The sequence below is a fragment of the Sus scrofa genome, chromosome 14 (assembly GCF_000003025.6).
Source record: "Sus scrofa isolate TJ Tabasco breed Duroc chromosome 14, Sscrofa11.1, whole genome shotgun sequence".
Classification (NCBI taxonomy): Eukaryota; Metazoa; Chordata; class Mammalia; order Artiodactyla; family Suidae; genus Sus; species Sus scrofa.
The window spans coordinates 110,805,676-110,824,224 of NC_010456.5; the positions used below are offsets into that span (position 1 = coordinate 110,805,676).

General features: G+C 44.0%; 1 long non-coding RNA gene across 1 annotated transcript; it reads left to right on the forward strand.

Moving 5' to 3' along the window:
* Positions 56–4,058, forward strand: LOC110256623. Its single transcript, XR_002338384.1, has 2 exons — positions 56–339; positions 925–4,058. It is a non-coding gene; the product is annotated as an uncharacterized LOC110256623 (long non-coding RNA).

An 18,549-nucleotide genomic window follows, 5' to 3' on the forward strand; every position in this document is an offset into this window, starting at 1 on the left:
TTAGTTTACGTAGAAAAAATATGTCTGTGGTATTAGTAAAGTTGCCTGTCATTCCTCCGCCCCGCGGCGTTGCTACTGCTTAGATCCCACCCCTTCCCCTTTGATCTTGGAGGTGTCTTGTTTATTGGCCATTTGATTGGCCGACATGTAAGATAAACCCGCCCTCCGACTTTTCTAGAGGGCGGGAGAAACTTAAGGCTAAACTTTGATAGGCTCAACCACTCTTGATACTTTGACCGCGGCCATTGGCCAGCACCACGTCGGAATCTGATTGGCTACAGCAAGAGGGCGAAGCGCCAGGGGCTATCGAGGCGGAATTTGGGCCCCGGACTGGCGCCGGTGAGGCTGTGGGCACTGCAGCCGGGTTTGGTGGGGTGAAGACGGGGGGGGTGGAAGGGGAGGGCGGTGCCAGGTTTTCAAGGTCAAACCGCTGACGGATGCCGTTAGGACCCGTTCTCGAGCCCCCGCCCCGAATCCCGAGACTCGAGGATCGCTTGCTGGCGGGTGGCCTTGGCTCGAGAGCTCTGTTCCCGCGGGATCTCTGGATGGCGTGGGGCGGGGCGGGCCTGGGCCGGGCATCCCCTGGCGTGGCCCGCCGACTTGTCGGTAAAACTGTTGCGACATGCTGGCAGCAGCCCGTTAAACTAAGGTCAGATCGAGAGTGTTGGTCCTTCAGGGCTGCGCGCGGGCGGACTCCTGAAGGCCTTGTGCTCTTCAGCCCCCAGTGCCTGGCACTGGGCTTGCCCCGCATTCACCCAGTAAACCCTGCAGTTGTTGAGTGAATGAGTTCTCCGGAAGCCTGCTGTTAGGTCCTACGCCAGGCAGAGAGCTGGAGGAGAAGGGAAATGTCGAAATAAGGCGGGATGATTCAGAGACGAAGACGGATGGGGAGGCCAGGCTGGTGGCAGCTGCCTATGTTTGTAGGGAAGCACAGCAACTATGTGGAAACTTGTCGGACGCACAGCTTGTCCCAGAGCTGACTCATTGGTGAACCCCTCCGACCAGTGACGGTTTCCTTCTGTGGTGAGACCGCTGTCCCTCCCAGGCGGGTGGGCTGGAGTCTCAGAGGAGAGCTCACTGGTTAGAGAACAGTTCCAGCAATTCCCAGCCTTGGGCACCATCTCCCGGACGGGACGTTGCGCAGGTGCATCGCTAAGAGTTGCCGGCTCGGTTGAGGAAGACAGACTTGGCCCACTTCATCTGCCCAGCTTCTTTAATCTCCCTTCACTGGAGCGTATTTGCACAGGTTCCCCCAGTGTTTCCAGATCTTCACTCCCTGTTTTACTGAGATGATGATGTAATTCTGAACTTTAGAAAAAAAAATCTGTTTCTAGCCTTTCTTTAAAGGTTTTTCTTTTTTCTCCCTAAGCTTAGCCCTTCTCTGCGCTTCCGGTTTTTTGAGTTTTGTTTTTGGCCATGACCCTGGCATACGGAAGTTCCCAGGACAGGGGTGGAATCTGCATCACAGCAGCAACCGCAACTGCAATGACAATGCCAGGTCTTTAACCCCGCTGAGCCACAGAGTAAATCCTGGGTTTTGTTTTTTTAACTAAAAAAAACCCCCAAAACCTCATTCTCTTCCTCTTTGGCAGTGGCTATTTAACCTTTTGATCTCAACCTTTTGGAAAATAATGAAACTACAAATCCTCTTCCCCCCACTGCCCACCCCCTTGCACACACAAAATTATGCTTTCTGAGTTTGCAGAGTCCCTGAAGGTGACTCCTGGACCCCGTAGGGATCCATTAACTTCAGGTTAAGAACCCTAGGTTTCACACAAAGAAACCCGCTCAATCCAGCTAGAGTGTTGATTCCCTTTGCTACTCACTACCACTGCAGTAATGAGTACCTGCTAAGTCCTTTCTTTCCTCAAGCCCTATGTTTTTATTCCTTTGTGCACTGATCACAAACAACCTTTCCAAATCCAATGGTTTATTTCTTATTCCCACACTTGCCTCTCACTGACCCATCCCTCCCTGAAACTTTCCTAACTTCAGGCAGGAACCACTCTGTTCTACTCTGAAAGTCTTCCTACACTCCTCTACCCCCGCGGAGGGGGAACACTCCTAAATATTTCTTGTTCTGCTTCAATTTTTAGAGAACTTCCCACTATTGCAAATCTGTTTTCCTTATTGGAACCCTATTTATACGTTATTGCCTACCTCCCCCCCCCCCGGCTTTTTATGGCTGTACTGTGGCATATGGAAGTTCCTGCGCTGGGGTTGAATTGGAGCTGCAGCTGCCATCCTCCAGCAACACTAGATCCAAGCCACATCTGTGACCTACGACGCAGCTTGCAGCAACACGGCATCCTTAACCCTCTGAGCAAGGCCATGGATCAAAGCCGCATCCTCACGGAGTCTATGTCGGATTTTTAACGCGCTGAGCCACAACAGGTCTCCTATAATTGCATACCTTTTAAGTGAAATTATCGTGGGAACATTCAGTAAATATTTATTGAGTACCAGCTCTACCTGGCACTTTACTTGAAGCTGGTGACAGAGGATGGACAAGAGTTCACGCTCTCATGGGGCTTACTTTTTAATGGGAGGAGAGGGACAGACCTGTTAAAATATTGGTTGGCTGTAGGTACTGTGCTGGTAACTGAAGTAGGGAGGTGTGATAATGTGTGATTGGGTGGCTACATTTGCGTGGCCAGGAAAGGCCTTTGAGGAAATGAAACGGGTAAGGTCTGAGTGACAGACAGGAGCTCATGATGGGCCCAGAGAAAAGCATTCCAGAAGAAACTGGAGAAACAACAGCCCTAAGGTGAGAACAAGTTTGGCATATGAAGGAATGGAAAGGTCACTGTGGCTGGAGGGTAGGGGGGTGTTACAAGATGAGGTTGGAAAGATAGAGGGTGAATACCCACCTTAATTTCTGATTTAGCGTGTCCATTCCAAACCTAGCCTTTCCATTCCCCACTGCAACCAATGCTTCCGTTATGTTTCTTTTCTACCCAGTCAATTAGACTGTGAAGCTGAGAGTCTTCCTTGACTACCTCTTTAGAATAATTATTCTGGGAGTTCCTGTTGTCACTCAGCAGGTTAAGAACCTGATATAGACTCTGTAAGGGTGTGGCTTTGATCCCTGGCCCTGCTCAGTGTGTTAAGGATCCAGGGTTGCCACAAGCTGCATCCTAGGTCACAGATGCAGCTCTGATCTGGCGTGGCTGTGGCTGTGGCCACATTGCAGTGTGGCCATCCTAGGCCAGCACTGCAGCTCCGATTCTGCTCCTAGCCCGGGAACTTCCATATGCCACAGGTGTGCCCCCACCAAAAAGAATATTTATTCTGAAATGTTTTTGTTGGTGTTGGTCATGCTGTCCTTTTCCCTGACAATTGACACTATACTTTCCCAGTATCTGATCATTTTACATGTGTATTGTGATAACCTTTGAGAGGCCTCCCTTTCTCTGGCATCCGGCTTCACCAATATTTTGATTCCCCGCCTTCCAGAGACATGGCAGAATTGTTCCTCCCAACTCCTCGAAGGTTGGAGGCCATGGGATTTGCTTTGACCAAGGAAGTGTGAGAGAAGCACGAGAGCTGCACCTTAGCTTCCCCTGTCACCCAACTGGTGATGTTCAGATGGTGGAGGCACCACCAGGCTGGGGCCCAGGTGAGGATAATGGAGCAGAGTCACCTACTTGCCACCTTCTTCCTCCCGCTGGACTTTCAGCATGAGTAAGAAATACATCTCTGTTGTTTTAAGATACAGATTTTATGATTATTCTATACCATAACATGACCTAGCCTAGTGCGTCTCAGACTTTAGTGTGATTACTTTAAGTAATCACTTTAAGGTGATAGCTGTCATCTAAAAAATTTGTCAGAATGCAGGTTATAACCCTGTAGGTCTAGGTGAGGACTGAGATTCTGCATTTCTGATCAGCTCCCAGGGGATTCTGATTTTGCGAGACCCTGGACCACACTTGAAATAACAAGGACCTTCCGCATCCTGACTATTTGATACCCCCTCTCAACACATCTATACACACTCTATCCTACATCTCACCAGCACTTGACCTTCCTAAAAAAAACAAATTAGCATGCAAAGAAACAACTTTCTTGGTAATTCTTTTTTTTTTTTTTTTTTTTTTTTTTTTTGTCTTTTTGCCATTTCTTGGGCCGCTCCCGCCGCATAGGGAGGTTCCCAGGCTAGGGGTCCAATCGGAGCTGTAGCCACCAGCCTACACCAGAGCCACAGCAACGAGGGATCCGAGCCGTGTCTGCAACCTACACCACAGCTCACGGCAACACCAGATCCTTAACCCACTGGGCAAGGCCAGGGATGGAACCCACAACCTCATGGTTCCTAGTCAGATTCGTTAACCACTGAGCCACGATAGGAACTCTTCTTAGTAATTCTTTATACACTTTCAATAGCTTCCCACACTTGCACCTCCTCAGGCACTGTAGAATCTTAATTTCTGATATTATTGGGACACTTGTTTATCCCATTCTCCCTTCTGTCTTCTACATCTGTCCAAGACCACGAGTTGTCTCAATATTATCTCATCTATTTTCTTCAGTACTAGAAACCCCAAGGTTTAGCTTGGGCCCATGGCTTCCCAGCAGACGTTTGTATCTTCTCCAGCTTCTCTTGCAGCAAGCATTGTCTGTGTGACAGTTCTCACAAGTGGGATGTGATTATAATTGACATAAAACCTCTGGGTTCTGCCTTTAAAAGGAAAGATTCTATCCTCAAGAGTAGTTTCCTCATTTTCTCCCTTCTTGTCATCTAGAAGGCAGATCCAGAAGATGTCAACCATTTTTTGCCATGAGGACAAGGCAGGTGTACTTTACCAGGTGGCAGAGTAAAAGGTAGAAGTCACCTGCTGTCTTGTGGATGACAGGAGTACCTCTGGACCGTGCATGCGCTGGTACATGAGAAAACTTGTTGAAGCAATTGCTGTTAGTCTGAATCTTCATTCCAGCAGCTGATTTATATCCCAACCAACATATGTTCTTCCCTAGAATGCATTTCCCCCTTTGTTCTTATAAAAATCATTCTTGAAGGTCTAAGGTTCACTACTTCCTGTTCACCCTCTTCCCCTGAACTGCCATGGTACATGACCAGACATGAGGTATGAGTATAATATAGAATGAGATTGATTCTGGTAGCCATATATAAAAATAAGACTGATTTCTTTATAGTCACTTAAAGATTGAGTCCTAGCTTATTAAGAATAGACCATAAGAGGAGTTCCCTGGTAGTTCAGCAGGTTAAGGATCTACTTGGGTCGCTGCTGTGACATGGGTTCCATCCCTGGCCTGGGAAACTTTTGGGCTCAGACAGAAAGAAAAAGACCGTAAGGGCTGCAGGAATTCAGAGAGGGGGCAATCAGTAAGGACTAAAGGGATGTGAAGATATATATTTTGGCAGTTTTGAACTGAAGAATGTTTGCAGGAAGACTTTGCAGTGGGTATGTGGGGAACAGTTCAAGGGAATCAACTTGCTGTTCCTCATCTGCTGCATTTTTCCTAAAACTCATCATCCTGAGAAAGCCGATGAGGCAGCTCCCCTTTCCTTTCTCCCATTTCCCCGTCTGTCCTGCCACCTTGCAAAAGACAAATGTGCCTTCGCCTGTCCTTCATCTTGTTATAATTCATTGCCCTGGTGTGTCAAAACCTCCAGGTAGCCAAACAACTGAACGAATATCTTCTTTTGGAACTCAAGTTGCATCATCCTTTAAGCAATAAACTGTTTCCCTTTGCACATTTTTTTCCCCCAGGTGGTGGTGGTAACGGTAATCACACCACTTTTTAAATTTTTAAAAATTTTTTTTGGTCTTTTTTGGGGGGGCCCACACCAGAGGCATATGGAGGTTCCCAGGCTAGGGGTCGAATCAGAGCTACAGCTGCCGGCCTACGCCACAGCCACAGCAATGCCAGATCCTTAACCCGCTGAGCAAGGCCAGGGATCGAACCCGAGCCCTCATGGTTTCTGGTCAGATTCCTTTCTGCTGTGCCTCGACGGGAACTCCAACACACCACTTTTTAAAAAAAAAGTGTTTCTCCTACAGGATCTTATTTCTAAAAGCAAAACAAGGAGAATCACTAATTTTGATTGGTCTTAGAAACAAACATAATATCATCTCTGGCTCACAGGCAGAAATCCCCCCAAATACTTTAGCTTCACTGGTTCTTGTCTAGTAGAAAGTTTCATTTCATTTCATACTCAAGTTGAAATAGACACAGGAAAAAAATATTTTTGATGTAAATCCATATTCATTAGGGCATAAATCTCACTGCCACTCACTTTTTTTTTTGCTTAATTTATGCATTTCAATTATATTCTTATTACCTTGACAGAAACGTGATATAAATTGTGTAAATAATCCCCCTAAACAATTATTTTTATACCATATTGTAAACCCTATACCTACCAGACATAGAATGACTTTTCTTTTTGCTGTTTACTTCCACAAAGTAGATGAAACTGCACTCTTAGAAGTATCTACTTATGGGAGTTCCTGTCGTGGCACAGTGGTTAACAAATCCGACTAGGAACCATGAGGTTGCGGGTTCGGTCCCTGGCCTTGCTCAGTGGGTTAGGGATCCGGCGTTGTCGTGAGCTGTGGTGTAGGTTGCAGACACGGCTCGGATCCTGTGTTGCTGTGGCTCTGGTGTAGGCCGGCAGCTACAGCTCCGATTGGACCCCTAGCCTGGGAACCTCCACATGCTGTGGGAGTGACCCAAGAAATGGCAAAGACAAAAAAAAAAAAAAAAAAAAAAAAGTATCTACTTATGTACCTGGTAAGACAAAAGTGTTCTCAAAATATAAATCTAAGGTATAATGCCCTGAACTTTAGGAAACCATTTCATTTAAGTGGAATTAATATCTCCATCTCAGAGGGTGACATTTTCTTTTAATTCTGTCACGTGTAATTTTAAACTTGTTTTAATCTTGAAATTACAATCCTGTATATATTTATTATGCCAATTTCTGCCCATCTGTAGTGTCTTTTTACGGCATGTTAACATGACCTAAATAATTAAGATAGGTCTTTGTTCACAATCAACAAGAAAAATCATGAAACACACACATTTTTAAGGAGTATTTAGCTCCAAAACCATAATGCTTCTAAGTGAAAGAGTAATAAGAACAATTAATTGTCACTTGGTGATGTTTTTTGGGATCGCTTGAGATTGAGCAAGTGATCGCTCAAATGAGTAACACATCCTTTTGCAAACGATATGATTTCTAATCATTTAACAAATTTTAAGGCTGTTGAAAAATTGTGTCAAAGATTTGGCAAAACTTCATTCATTCATTTATTTGTGTAAAAAGTTTCTTACCTATAATAACAAAAAATGGAAATAGAATTGGTGATGAACTCTAGCAGCAATAAATAATTTACTAAAAAATAATAGTCATCTAGTGATCCATGATGTAATTTTAAATGTTTTTAAAGCTCCATACATCTACTAAGAGGTATAGTTCAATAAACTTATTTTTGAGGTAGGTAGTTTTTGATCAAAAATCTTACATTGTTTTCCTATCCTAATTCAGTCATTATTTCCCTGATCTCTGTGATTTGATTAGTTCCCCCATCATGTGTTTCATTTCTTCTATTTTGTAGAGCTTAAGAGAATTGGTTTCTTTGGTTTTGGTTTTGGTTTTGGTTTTTTATTTTTTATTTTTTTTTTTTTTTCCGGTCTTGTTAGGGCCACACCCATGGCATGTGGAAGTTCCCAGGCTAGGGGTTGAACGGGAGCTCTAGCTGCTGGCCTACACCACAGCCACAGCAATGCCATATGCTTAACCCACTGAGCAAGGCCAGGGGTCAAACCCACGTCCTCGTGGTTACTAGTTGGGTTCATTATCGCCGACTCACAATAGGAACTCCTAGAGCTTAGGTAATTGTAATTTTGCATATGTTTATAAAATTGTTCCATTGATGTCTATATCACCAGGAAGGAGTATCTTTTTAACTTTCTTTTTCCCCTGTACCATTATAGTTTCGGGATAACATAGTACCTGAAATACAGTTAGTATTTGGTAGAATTTACTTGAATAAATAAATAATGAATGAGACCTTGGGCTTGAGCTGCTATTTCTCTCTTTAGGTGGTGACAATAATTCATCCAGAAAATTCCAGTTCCTTCACCCCTTCCCCTTAACCCAAGGCCTAGCCCTCCCAGGTGTCCGGTGGTTGTAACCAGGGACATTGCCCAACAGGGTACTAGCAAAGCTCATCTCTTCCTAATCATGGCCTTCATTCTAGGAAGCTGTCTTGGAAGCACCAAGCCTGACAGTGAGTTCAGAAACCAGGACTTGAAAGAGAGCCCTGCCGCTACTCGGGGAGGGTTTGCTAAAAGGTAGTGAATTCGTTTCTTCCTCTCCTTTCCTTTCTTTCCTTCCTTCCTTTCTTACCAGTGGTTCTAAAATCACTTGGAAGACTTGCTAGGCATGCAAATTTCTAGACCTTATCCTGTACCTATCAAATTATATCTCTGGGTGTGAGGCGTGGGAATCTGCATTTTCCAAGCAAATTATTCACACTTTGAGAAACACTGCTTTGTTATCGCCAAACTAGTTCCTTACATCCAAATGGTGCTTGTTTCTAGGCTAAAATTGTAGTCTCAGGGGCAGTAAAGCTTAATAGGGCTAGCCAATTCATGTGCTATTATTAGTATTATTATTTTGTCTTTTTAGGGCCACACCTGCAGCATACAGAGGTTCTCAGGCTAGGTGTCTAATTGGAGCTGTAGCTGCCAGCCTAGGCCACAGCCACAGCAAGGCCAGATCTGAGTCTTGTCTGCGACCTATACCACAGATCACGGCCGCACTGGATCCTTAACCCACTGAGCAAGGCCAGGAATCGAACCCATGTCCTCATGGACACTAGTCAGGTTCGTTAACCACTGAGCCACTATGGGAACTACCCCCCGCCCCCCGTGGCTTATGGAAGTTCCTGGGCGATGGATAGAATCGAGCCACAGCTGCGACCTGTGCCACAGCTGCAATAATGCTGGGTTTTTAACCCCTGGGCCTGGCTGGGGTTAAAACCTCAGCCACTGCAGAGACAACGCCAGATCCTTAACCTGCTGCATCACAGCAGGAGCTTCTAATGTATGTATTCTTTCAAACAATCCATGCCAGATCCTGAACTAGGTGCTAGGGATACAAAGATGAGTAAAACTAGACATGGTCTTCTTTCTGGTGGAGCTTAGGATCTAGTGGAGGATACAGGCATTGACCAGGGACTCACAAATATAAAATTAAATGCATAGCATGGCGTGTATGCTATAACGGGAAAACTTGTGATGTACTAAAAATGTGTTAGAGGGACTTGACTTAGTATAGGGAGTTATGTACCCAGCGAAAGTGTCCTTTGAAATAAGATCTAAAAAAGATAAGTGGAGTCAATTAAGCTAAGTCAGATAGGGAGCAGTAGAGGGGGTAAGAAAGGCAGAATTTTCTGGACAAAGAATATGATATTGCAAAAGTCCTATAATGAGAGACTTAGGCAAGTGTTTTGGGGCAAGAGGAAGCAGAGTTTGAGATGCAGCCTGGGAGGAAACAAGGGGCCAGCCCATGAGAGTCTTTGAAAGTCGTGTTGGGAGTCCATTTATATCTTAAGAACAATGGGATTTCATTTTGAGTTGAAATTAGATAACATGGTCAATTTTACATTTTGAAAAGGTCACTCTGGCTGCTGTGGAGAAAGATTGAGGGCAGCAACCCTGGAAGTGTTGTCATCCTTCTTATTTTATTGGTAAGGAAGTGAGCCTTGGAGTTCTTGTCATGGCTCAGTGGAAACGAATCTGACTAGCATCCATGAGGACGGAGATTCCATCCCTGGCCTCGCTCAGTGGGTTAAAGACCTGGCATTGCTGTGAGCTGTGGTGTAGGTTGCAGGTGCAGTTTGGATCTGATGTGGCTGTGGCTGTGGCAAAGGCCGATGGCTACAGCTCTAATTCAACCCCTAGCCTGGGAACCTCCATATACCACTGGGGCAGCTCTGAAAAGCATAAAAAAAAAAAAAAAAAAAGAAAGAAAATGAGCTTCCATGAACATAACTTCCTCCAGGTCACAAAGCTAGTAAGTGGTGAAACCAACATTGAAACATTTTTCTGCCTGACTCCAGAGTGTAAACTTAGCCACACAGTGCTGCCTCTCTAGATCAAAGTACTAACCCCCAAATAGCATTAGTTACAATGACTGGGGGGAAGAAAAGAAGAGGCAAAAAGCCTTATCTACTCATCCTGTCACTGCCTTGGTCAAGACTGTCAGAGACTTAGAAGGGTAGCACAGGGTAGCTGAAGTTCCATGACTTACTCCAAGCTTCAGTTACTTCATCCGTAAAATGGCAGTGGTAATAACATGTACTTCACTAGAATGTCTGAGGGTTCGATCAGAAAAAGAATGTTAAGTCCTCATTATACTATCAGACATATGGTTAGAACCCAACAAATGATATTACTGTTATAATTATCATTACCTATTTTTTCTTTATGACTGTCCATCCACCCATTGCAAAAATTGATGGCATCATGTTACCTAACTACCAATCCAGGAACTAAGATGCCCACGACTGATAATTGTGCTTTGCATGTGTGTACGGTCAGGTCATTGCTCGGAGCACCAAATTTGGAATATCTTACAAATAAGCCTTTTCTCCTAACAACAATAATCTGACTTCAGGTCCATGTCATGTGTGACCTCAATTATTGTATGAACTTTTATCATAAAGTGTAGATTTTTTTTTTTTTGGTCTTTTTAGGGCCACATCCTAAAAGTATATGGAGGTTCCCAGGCTAGGGGTTGAATAGGAGTTGTAGCCGCCAGCCTACACCACAGCAACAGCAACACAGTATCTGACCACATCTGCAACCTGCACCACAGCTCATAGCAATGCCAGATCCTTAACCCACTGAGCCAGGCCAGGGATCAAAGCTTTGTCCTCATGGATACTAGTCAGTTTCCTTTCTGCTGAGCCATGATGGGAACTCCCATAAGGTGTAGATTTAAATATTTGTAATTTCTTGGGAGTTCCCATCGTGGCTCAGTGATAACAAACCCAACTAGTATCCATGAGGACGCGGGCTCAATCCCTGGCCTCACTCAGTGGGTTAAGGATCTGGCATTGCTGTGAGCTGTGGTGTAGTTTGCAGACACAGCTCGAATCTGGTTTGCTGTGGCTGTGGCATAGACTGACAGCTGGAGCTCTGATTTGACCTCTAGCCTGGGAACTTCCATACACCACAGGTGCAGCCCTAAAAAGCCAAAAAAGAAGGGGGAAAAAAAAAAGAAAAGTAATTTCTTAATAAGTACAATGGCTAAAATTGTAAAACTCTCCTTGACTAGTATCAGAGAATATAATGGTCTGTTGTCCTTGACATACAAAAAAGATAAGCTATCAGCACGGGATGACATTTGGGCTATTCATCTAAGTAGATGTGATGTATTTTTAATGCTCTCTGGTATTGAATCCTTTATAAATATGAGATGTATTCTCAAAGCAACAACCCAGAGTTATGGAGTCAGTAAACATTATCAACAATAAAGATGTCATCATTAGCAAAAAAATCCCAGCAAATGTGGGCTCAAATCCATGAAACTTGAAGCCCTGAATTGTATGTGTAATTCTCCTGGCTGTTCTCTAGATCCTATTCCCATTTTTTACTCTTATTACTGTGGGTACATCCCTGACTCTCTTACCTGGTCTTCTGCCTTATCCAGTGTACATTTCCTTTCTTTTTTTCTTCCTTCACCTTCCTTCCTTCCCTCCTTCCCCTCTTTCTATCTTTCTTTTCTTTCGCTTTCTCTCTCTCTCTTTCTTTTGGCTGTGCTCATGGCATGCAGATGTTCCCAGGCCGGGGACTGAACCACACCAGTGACAATGCCAGATCCTTAACCCACTGAGCCATGAGGGAACTCTAATGTGCATTTCTTCATTGCCTCCTTTTAATCAACCAAGCCTTCCCTCTTCACCCCTTGGGTTTTTCTTGCCTTTGCAGCTTACTCATTACAAACTAGGCTATTAAAAAAAAAAGTCCAGGCATTTACATTAACTGCACCAAAAGAGATAGTCAAATATTTTAAGAAGTGGAAAGTTAAGCGTGACAGAGGTAAATTGTTTCACCTTTGGATTTAATTCCCTCTCTTTGAGAGTTACTTACTGGGGTTTCTGCCGTATGTGTTCTCAGCGCTGTGCTAAAAGACTGAGAGGGATGGAGAGAGGCAGAGAGTGCAAAAAAAGGAATGAGCTGCAGTCTTTTGCAATTGTTGGTGGAAAAGACATGCATGCATTTACACAACAACATGATAACAGCTAACTTTTATGAAGGGCTTACTATGTGCCAGGCAAGGTATATATTATTTCTTATAATCCTCTTTGATTGTATATTATCTACTGCTCCATGAACAAATTACTCCAAAACCTAGTGACTTAAAACAGCAATAAACATTCACTATCACTTTCTGCAGGCGAGGAATTTGATAGTGATATCTCTGATGTTGCAGTCAAGATGTTGGCAGGGGCTGCAATTAGGTGAAGGCTCGACTGGGGCTGGAGAATCCACTTCCACAATGGTTCACTCACACAGCTGTTACGTTGATAGTGGCTGTTGGCAGAAGGCCTCAGTTCTTCTCCTTGTGGGCCTCTCCAGAGAGCTGCTTAAGTGTCCTCATGACATAGTAGCACATGGTACCACATTCTTGGTAAATTATTTTCCATCTTTTGCTTACAGCCATACTAGTGAGCATGTAGTAGCATCTCATTGTAGTTAATTTGCATATCCCTAGTGACTAATAATGTTGAACATCTCATTTGCTTATAATTGTATATATATTTTTTGGTGAGGTGTCTAAATCTTTAGTCCAGTTATAACTGGGTTTTTTGTTGTTTTCTTATTATTCAGTTTTGAGGATTGTTTTATTTTTTATTTTTATTTTTTTTAAATGTTAATTTTAAGCATTAGGGAGTGTGCACAATATTTTTTCCCTATAGAGATCATATTATTAAGTCATAGTACTTTTTTTTTTTTTTTTGTCTTTTTGTCTTCTAGGGCTGCGCCCACCACATATGGAGGTTCCCAGGCTAGGGGTCTAATTGGAGCTACAGCTGCCAGCCTATGCCAAAGCCATAGCAACGCCAGATCCAAGCCACGTCTGTGATCTACACCATAGTTCATGGCAATGCCTCATCCTTAACCCACTGAGGAGGGCCAGGGATCGAACCCACAACCTTATGGTTCCTAGTCGGATTCCTTAACCACTGAGCCACGAGGAGAACTCCGAGGATTGTTTTATATTCTAGATACAAGTCCTTTAACAGACAGATTATTTGCAAATATTGTCTCTCCCAGTATATGTCTCTTGAAGAACAGTTATTTTTAAATGAAGACCACTTTATTAAGTTTTTCTTTTGTAGATTATGCTTTTACTGCTGAATCCAAGAAATCTTCGCTAAGCCTGAGATCACTAAGACTTTCATCTATTTTTTCTTTTTTAAAAAATTTTCCTTTTTTATTTTTAAATTTATTTATTTATTTTTTTGGTTGTACGTACAGCATATGGAATCACCCAGGCCAGGGATCAAATCCATGCCACAGCAGCAACCTGAGCCACTGCACTGACACTGCCAGATACTTAACCCACTAATCTACATGGGAACTCCCATCTATTTTTTCTTTTACAAGTTTTATAGTTTTAGCCTTTACATTTAGGGCTATGATCTTTTTCAAGTTAATTTGCTTTCCTTTCTTTTAGGGCTGCACCTGTGGCATATAGAAGTTCCTGGGCTAGGGGTTGAATCAGAGCTGCAGGTGCCGGCCTATGCCACAGCCGCAGCAATGCCAGATCCAAGCTATGTCTGCAACCTACACTGCATCTCAAAGCAATCCTGGATCCTTTAACTCACTGAGTGAAGCCGGGGATCAAACCCGCATCCTCATGGATACCAGTTGGGTTCTTAACCCACTAAGCCACAATGGGAACGCCTCGAGTTAATTTTCATATGTGACATGAGGGTTGTTTTTTTTTGTGTTAGATGTCAATTTTTTATTTAACAATATTTCTTTGAGATCTTCTCCTATCAGTACATAAAGAACTTCTTTAGAGCCAAATTCCTGCTCTAATGGAGCTTATAGTTGTGGGAAGATAGACAATAAAACATATTGTATGTAAAATGGTGATATAGAAAAGAAAATGAGTGTGGCCAGTGGGAAGGACACTTATTTCAAATAGGATGGTTAAGTGAATTTCGCTGAGAAGTTGATAGTTTTAATAAAGACTGAAGGAGGATAAGTGTCTGGGTAGGGAGGACAGATGCATAAAAACTCAGGCAAAAGGACCACTAATTTAAAAAAAATAGAGAAGGCCTATCAATAAGGAGGCCCCTGTGGGGGGAATAAAGTGAGTGAAGGGAATAACTGAAAAATGACATTCGAGAGATAAGAGGTATGTGTGTTGTAGGCTGTTATGAGGACTAGGGCTTTTCCTCTGAAATGAGAAGCTACCAGAGAGTCTGGAGGAGTGACATGATCTAGCTTATATTTGAAAGAATCCCACTGATTGCAGTGTTCAAAATAGACTGTAGAGAGCAAGGGTAGAGACAGAAAGACCAGGTAGGAGGCGACTGCAATAAATCACTAAGAAATGGTAGTGGTTTCCACCAGGGTGGTAACAATGAGGTCAATGATAAATGGCTTTGCTTATTGGCTGGATGGGGAGTGGTGGGGACAGTGTGGGTGATAAGAGAGCAAGAGAAGGATTAAGGATAACTTTAAGATTTGGAGCCTGAGCATCTAGAAGAATGGAGTGTTTGGGGTTGTTTTTGTTTGTTTGTTTTGTTTTGTTTTTGTCTTTTTGCCTTTCCTAGGGCCGCTTCCGCAGCATGTGGAGGTTCCCAGGCTAGGGGTCTAATTGGAGCTACAGCTGCCGGCCTACACACAGCCACAACAACTCGGGATCCGAGCCGAGTCTGCAACCTACACCACAGCTCATGGCAATGCCAGATCCTTAACCCACTGAGCAAGGCCAGGGATCCAACCTGCAACCTCACGGTTCCTAGTCGGATTTGTTTCCACTGTGCCACGACGGGAACTTCCTGGGTTTTTTTTTTTGTTTGTTTTTTTGTTTTAAATACCCCTTTACTAACCATAGTGCATCCTCAGACAGTTTAATCTTTGCCAGACTGGTAGTTGAAAAAATGGAATCTAATATAGTTTTCCCTCTGTATTGTAATTGTAGAAATTGTCAAACATGCAAAAAATGGAAGAATAGTACCCATTTCATACTGATTTAAACAATAATTTATTAGCTCAAATAATTGGCTATCCAGAGATATCACTGATTTCAGGTTTTGTTTGACTCAGTAGTTTAACCATATCATCAAGAATTTAGGGCATGAGGGGAGAGGGAGAGAGAGAATGCCCCCTCATACACTCTCTAAGAAAAGCAAATAAACTTTTTGTTTGCCAAAGCAAATATGTCTCTTTATCTGAAATTGGGCTATATGCTCACTCCTGAAAAAACAGCTGTGACCGAGGGATGGGATTTTGCCTAATACCTTAGGCCTGGCTTGTGTGTCCCTCTCCTAGAGCCAGGGTGGAGTCAGAATCTTCAAGTCCACATGGCCTATCCATGGGGAAAGTGCCCGTAGTCAAATCAGAATGGATACCAAGAGAAGGGAATCAATATCCTTCTCCCGTGCTTCCATCCCAAGTACTATGGGCATTTTAAACTTTGCCGTACAGTACCCTGCCTCCCCAGCTGGAATCTCTGAAGAGTGGCCTTTCTCTGAATGGCCTGTGGCACTGATTTCCTGCATTTGTCAATTTTTCAGTCATGACTTAATTCACCTCCTATGGTTACTGTCATGTTTTGGCACTGCTATGCCATCATTTCTCAAGGTACTCCTACACGTGACTCTATTTTTTTTTTTTTTAATTTTGTCTTTTTGCCTTTTTTCTAGGGCCGCTTCCGCAGCATATGGAGGTTCCCAGGCTAGGGGTCTAATCGGAGCTGTAGCTGCCAGCCTATGCCAGAGCCACAGCAACGCAGGATCCGAGCCGCATCTGCAAATTACACCACAGCTCACGGCAACAGCCTGATCCTTAACCCACTGAGCAAGGCCAGGGACCGAACCCGCAACCTCATGGTTCCTAGTCGGATTCGTTAACCACTGTGCCACAACGGGAACTCCCACATGACTCTAGTTTTATCAGACTTTACTGAAGGTTTGGGGACATGGAGGGGATTATAACATAGCACAGAACTCAAAATTGAACCCTAGATGTCAGTGTTATTATCCGAATTGTCCCTGGCCACTTTGTCTTGGGGATTGGTGTCTGCAAATTGATACTCCGCCCTTCAAAAAGTGGTGCTTAACTGCCTTAACCTTGAATGTGGACTGGGAGTTAGTGACTCACTTTTAACAAATAATATGTTCAACAGATAATATGTGACAGAAGTGAAAATATGTGACATCTGCAGCTAGGACACAAAAAGAATAAAGATTCTGGAGTTCCCGTTGTGGCGCAGTGGTTAATGAATCCGATTAGGAACGATGAGGTTGCGGGTTCGGTCCCTGCCCTTGCTCAGTGGGTTAACGATCCGGCTGTTGCCGTGAACTGTGGTGTAGGTTGCAGACGTGGCTCGGACCCCGAGTTGCTGTGGCTCTGGCGTAGGCTGGCGGCTACAGCTCCGATTAGACCCCTAGCCTGGGAACCTCCATATGCCATGGGAGCGGCCCAAAGAAATAGCAAAAAGACAAAAAAAAAAAAAAAAAAAGGGAATAAAGATTCTACCTGGCACTCACACACACGCTTTCTCTCAGATCACTCTGGGATAAGCCAGCTGCCATGTCATGAAGATACTCAAGCATCCCTGGGAAAGTCCTCGTGAGAAGGCACTGACGTTGCACCAATATAACAGCATCCACTTGCCAGCCATGCAAGTGTGCCATATAACTGTATGTAATTTAGAGCCAGTTAAGATTTAAGGTAGCTAGGAGTTCCCGTTGTGGCTCGGCAGTAATGAACCCGAACCATGGATGCGGGTTTGATCCCTGGCCTTGCTCAGTGGGTTAAGGCTCTGGCATTGTCGTGAGCTGTGGTGTAGGTCGAAGACTTGGCTTGGATCCGCATTGCTGTGGCTGTGGCGTGGTCCAACAGCGGCAGCTCCAGTTGGATCCCTGACCTGGGAACGTCCATATGCCATGTGTGCAGCCCTAAAAAGACAAAAAAAGAAAAAAGACCTCAGATGACTAGAACCCCAGCTGACATCTTAATTGCAACTTCATGAGAGACCCTGAGCCAAGCTGTTCCTAAATTTCTGACCCATGGAAACTGGGAAAGATAATAATTTGTTATGCAGCTACAGACAAACTATACAGGGAGTCTCTCATGGGCCATTCTCTCCAGTCCCATCTGCCAACCCACCTTGCATGAGTCCCTTATCTTTCTTTTATTTCATGTTCTTTTTTCTTTACCAGAGCTCCCCAAACTGAGTTTCTGGAGGGAATGCTCAAAATTCCTGTATTTTATTTGGAGAGTAATTGGGGGTTTCTTGCTCTAAATCTCTCCTATCTAGACTAAGCCCAGGGAATCCCACTTTCCCTGACCAAACATACCCATTATGGTCCAAAACCTATATATTATGTCTTCCTACCAGGCCACTGGTCCCAGGTCCACTCAAACAGCTGCCAGCTTGTATTTATTTATTTTATTTATTTTTCCTTTTAGGGCCAAACCTGCAGCATATGAAGATTCCTGGGATAGGGGTCGAATCGGAGCTGTAGCTTGGGCCTACGCCCCAGCCATTGCAATGCTAGATGGGAGCTGCATCTGTGGCAATGTTGGATCCTTAACTCACTGAGTGAGGACGGGGATCAAACCTGCATCCTCATGGATACTATTGGATTCTTAAACCTGCTAATCCACAGTGGGAACTCTCAAACAGCTGCCAGCTTTTTAAACAATTATTAAAAAATTATTAAAACAATTATTCTGGAGTTCCCATGGTGGCGCAGTGGTTAATGAATCTGACTAGGAACCATGAGGTTGTGGGTTTGATCCCTGGTCTTGCTCAGTGGGTTAAGGATCTGGCATTGCCGTGAGCTGTGGTGTAGGTCGCAGACATGGCTCGGATCCCGAGTTGCTGTGGCTCTGGCGTAGACTGGTGGCTACACCTCTGATTAGAGCCCTAGCCTGGGAGCCTCCATATACCCTGGGTGAGGCCCTAGAAAAGACAGAAAAAAAAAATATTATTGGAGTTCCCTTGTGGCTCAGCAGGTTAAGGATCGAGTGTTGTCACTGCTGCATCTCAGGTTATTGCTGTAGCATGGATTTGATCCCTGGCCCCAGAACTTCCTCATGCTGCAAGCACAGCCAAAAAAAAAAAAAAAAAAAATTATTCTTGCCCTAAGAGAAATGTGCGTGAGTAAAGTACTACAAAAGCAGAGATGCACCTAAGTTGACTGGGGCAGCTCGTAAGAGAAAAGGTGACATTTGAGCTGAGTTTTGAAAGATAAATTGGAGTTCATTTGGTAGAGAAGTGAACAGAAGTCATTTATGTAGAGTAATAACAAGTAC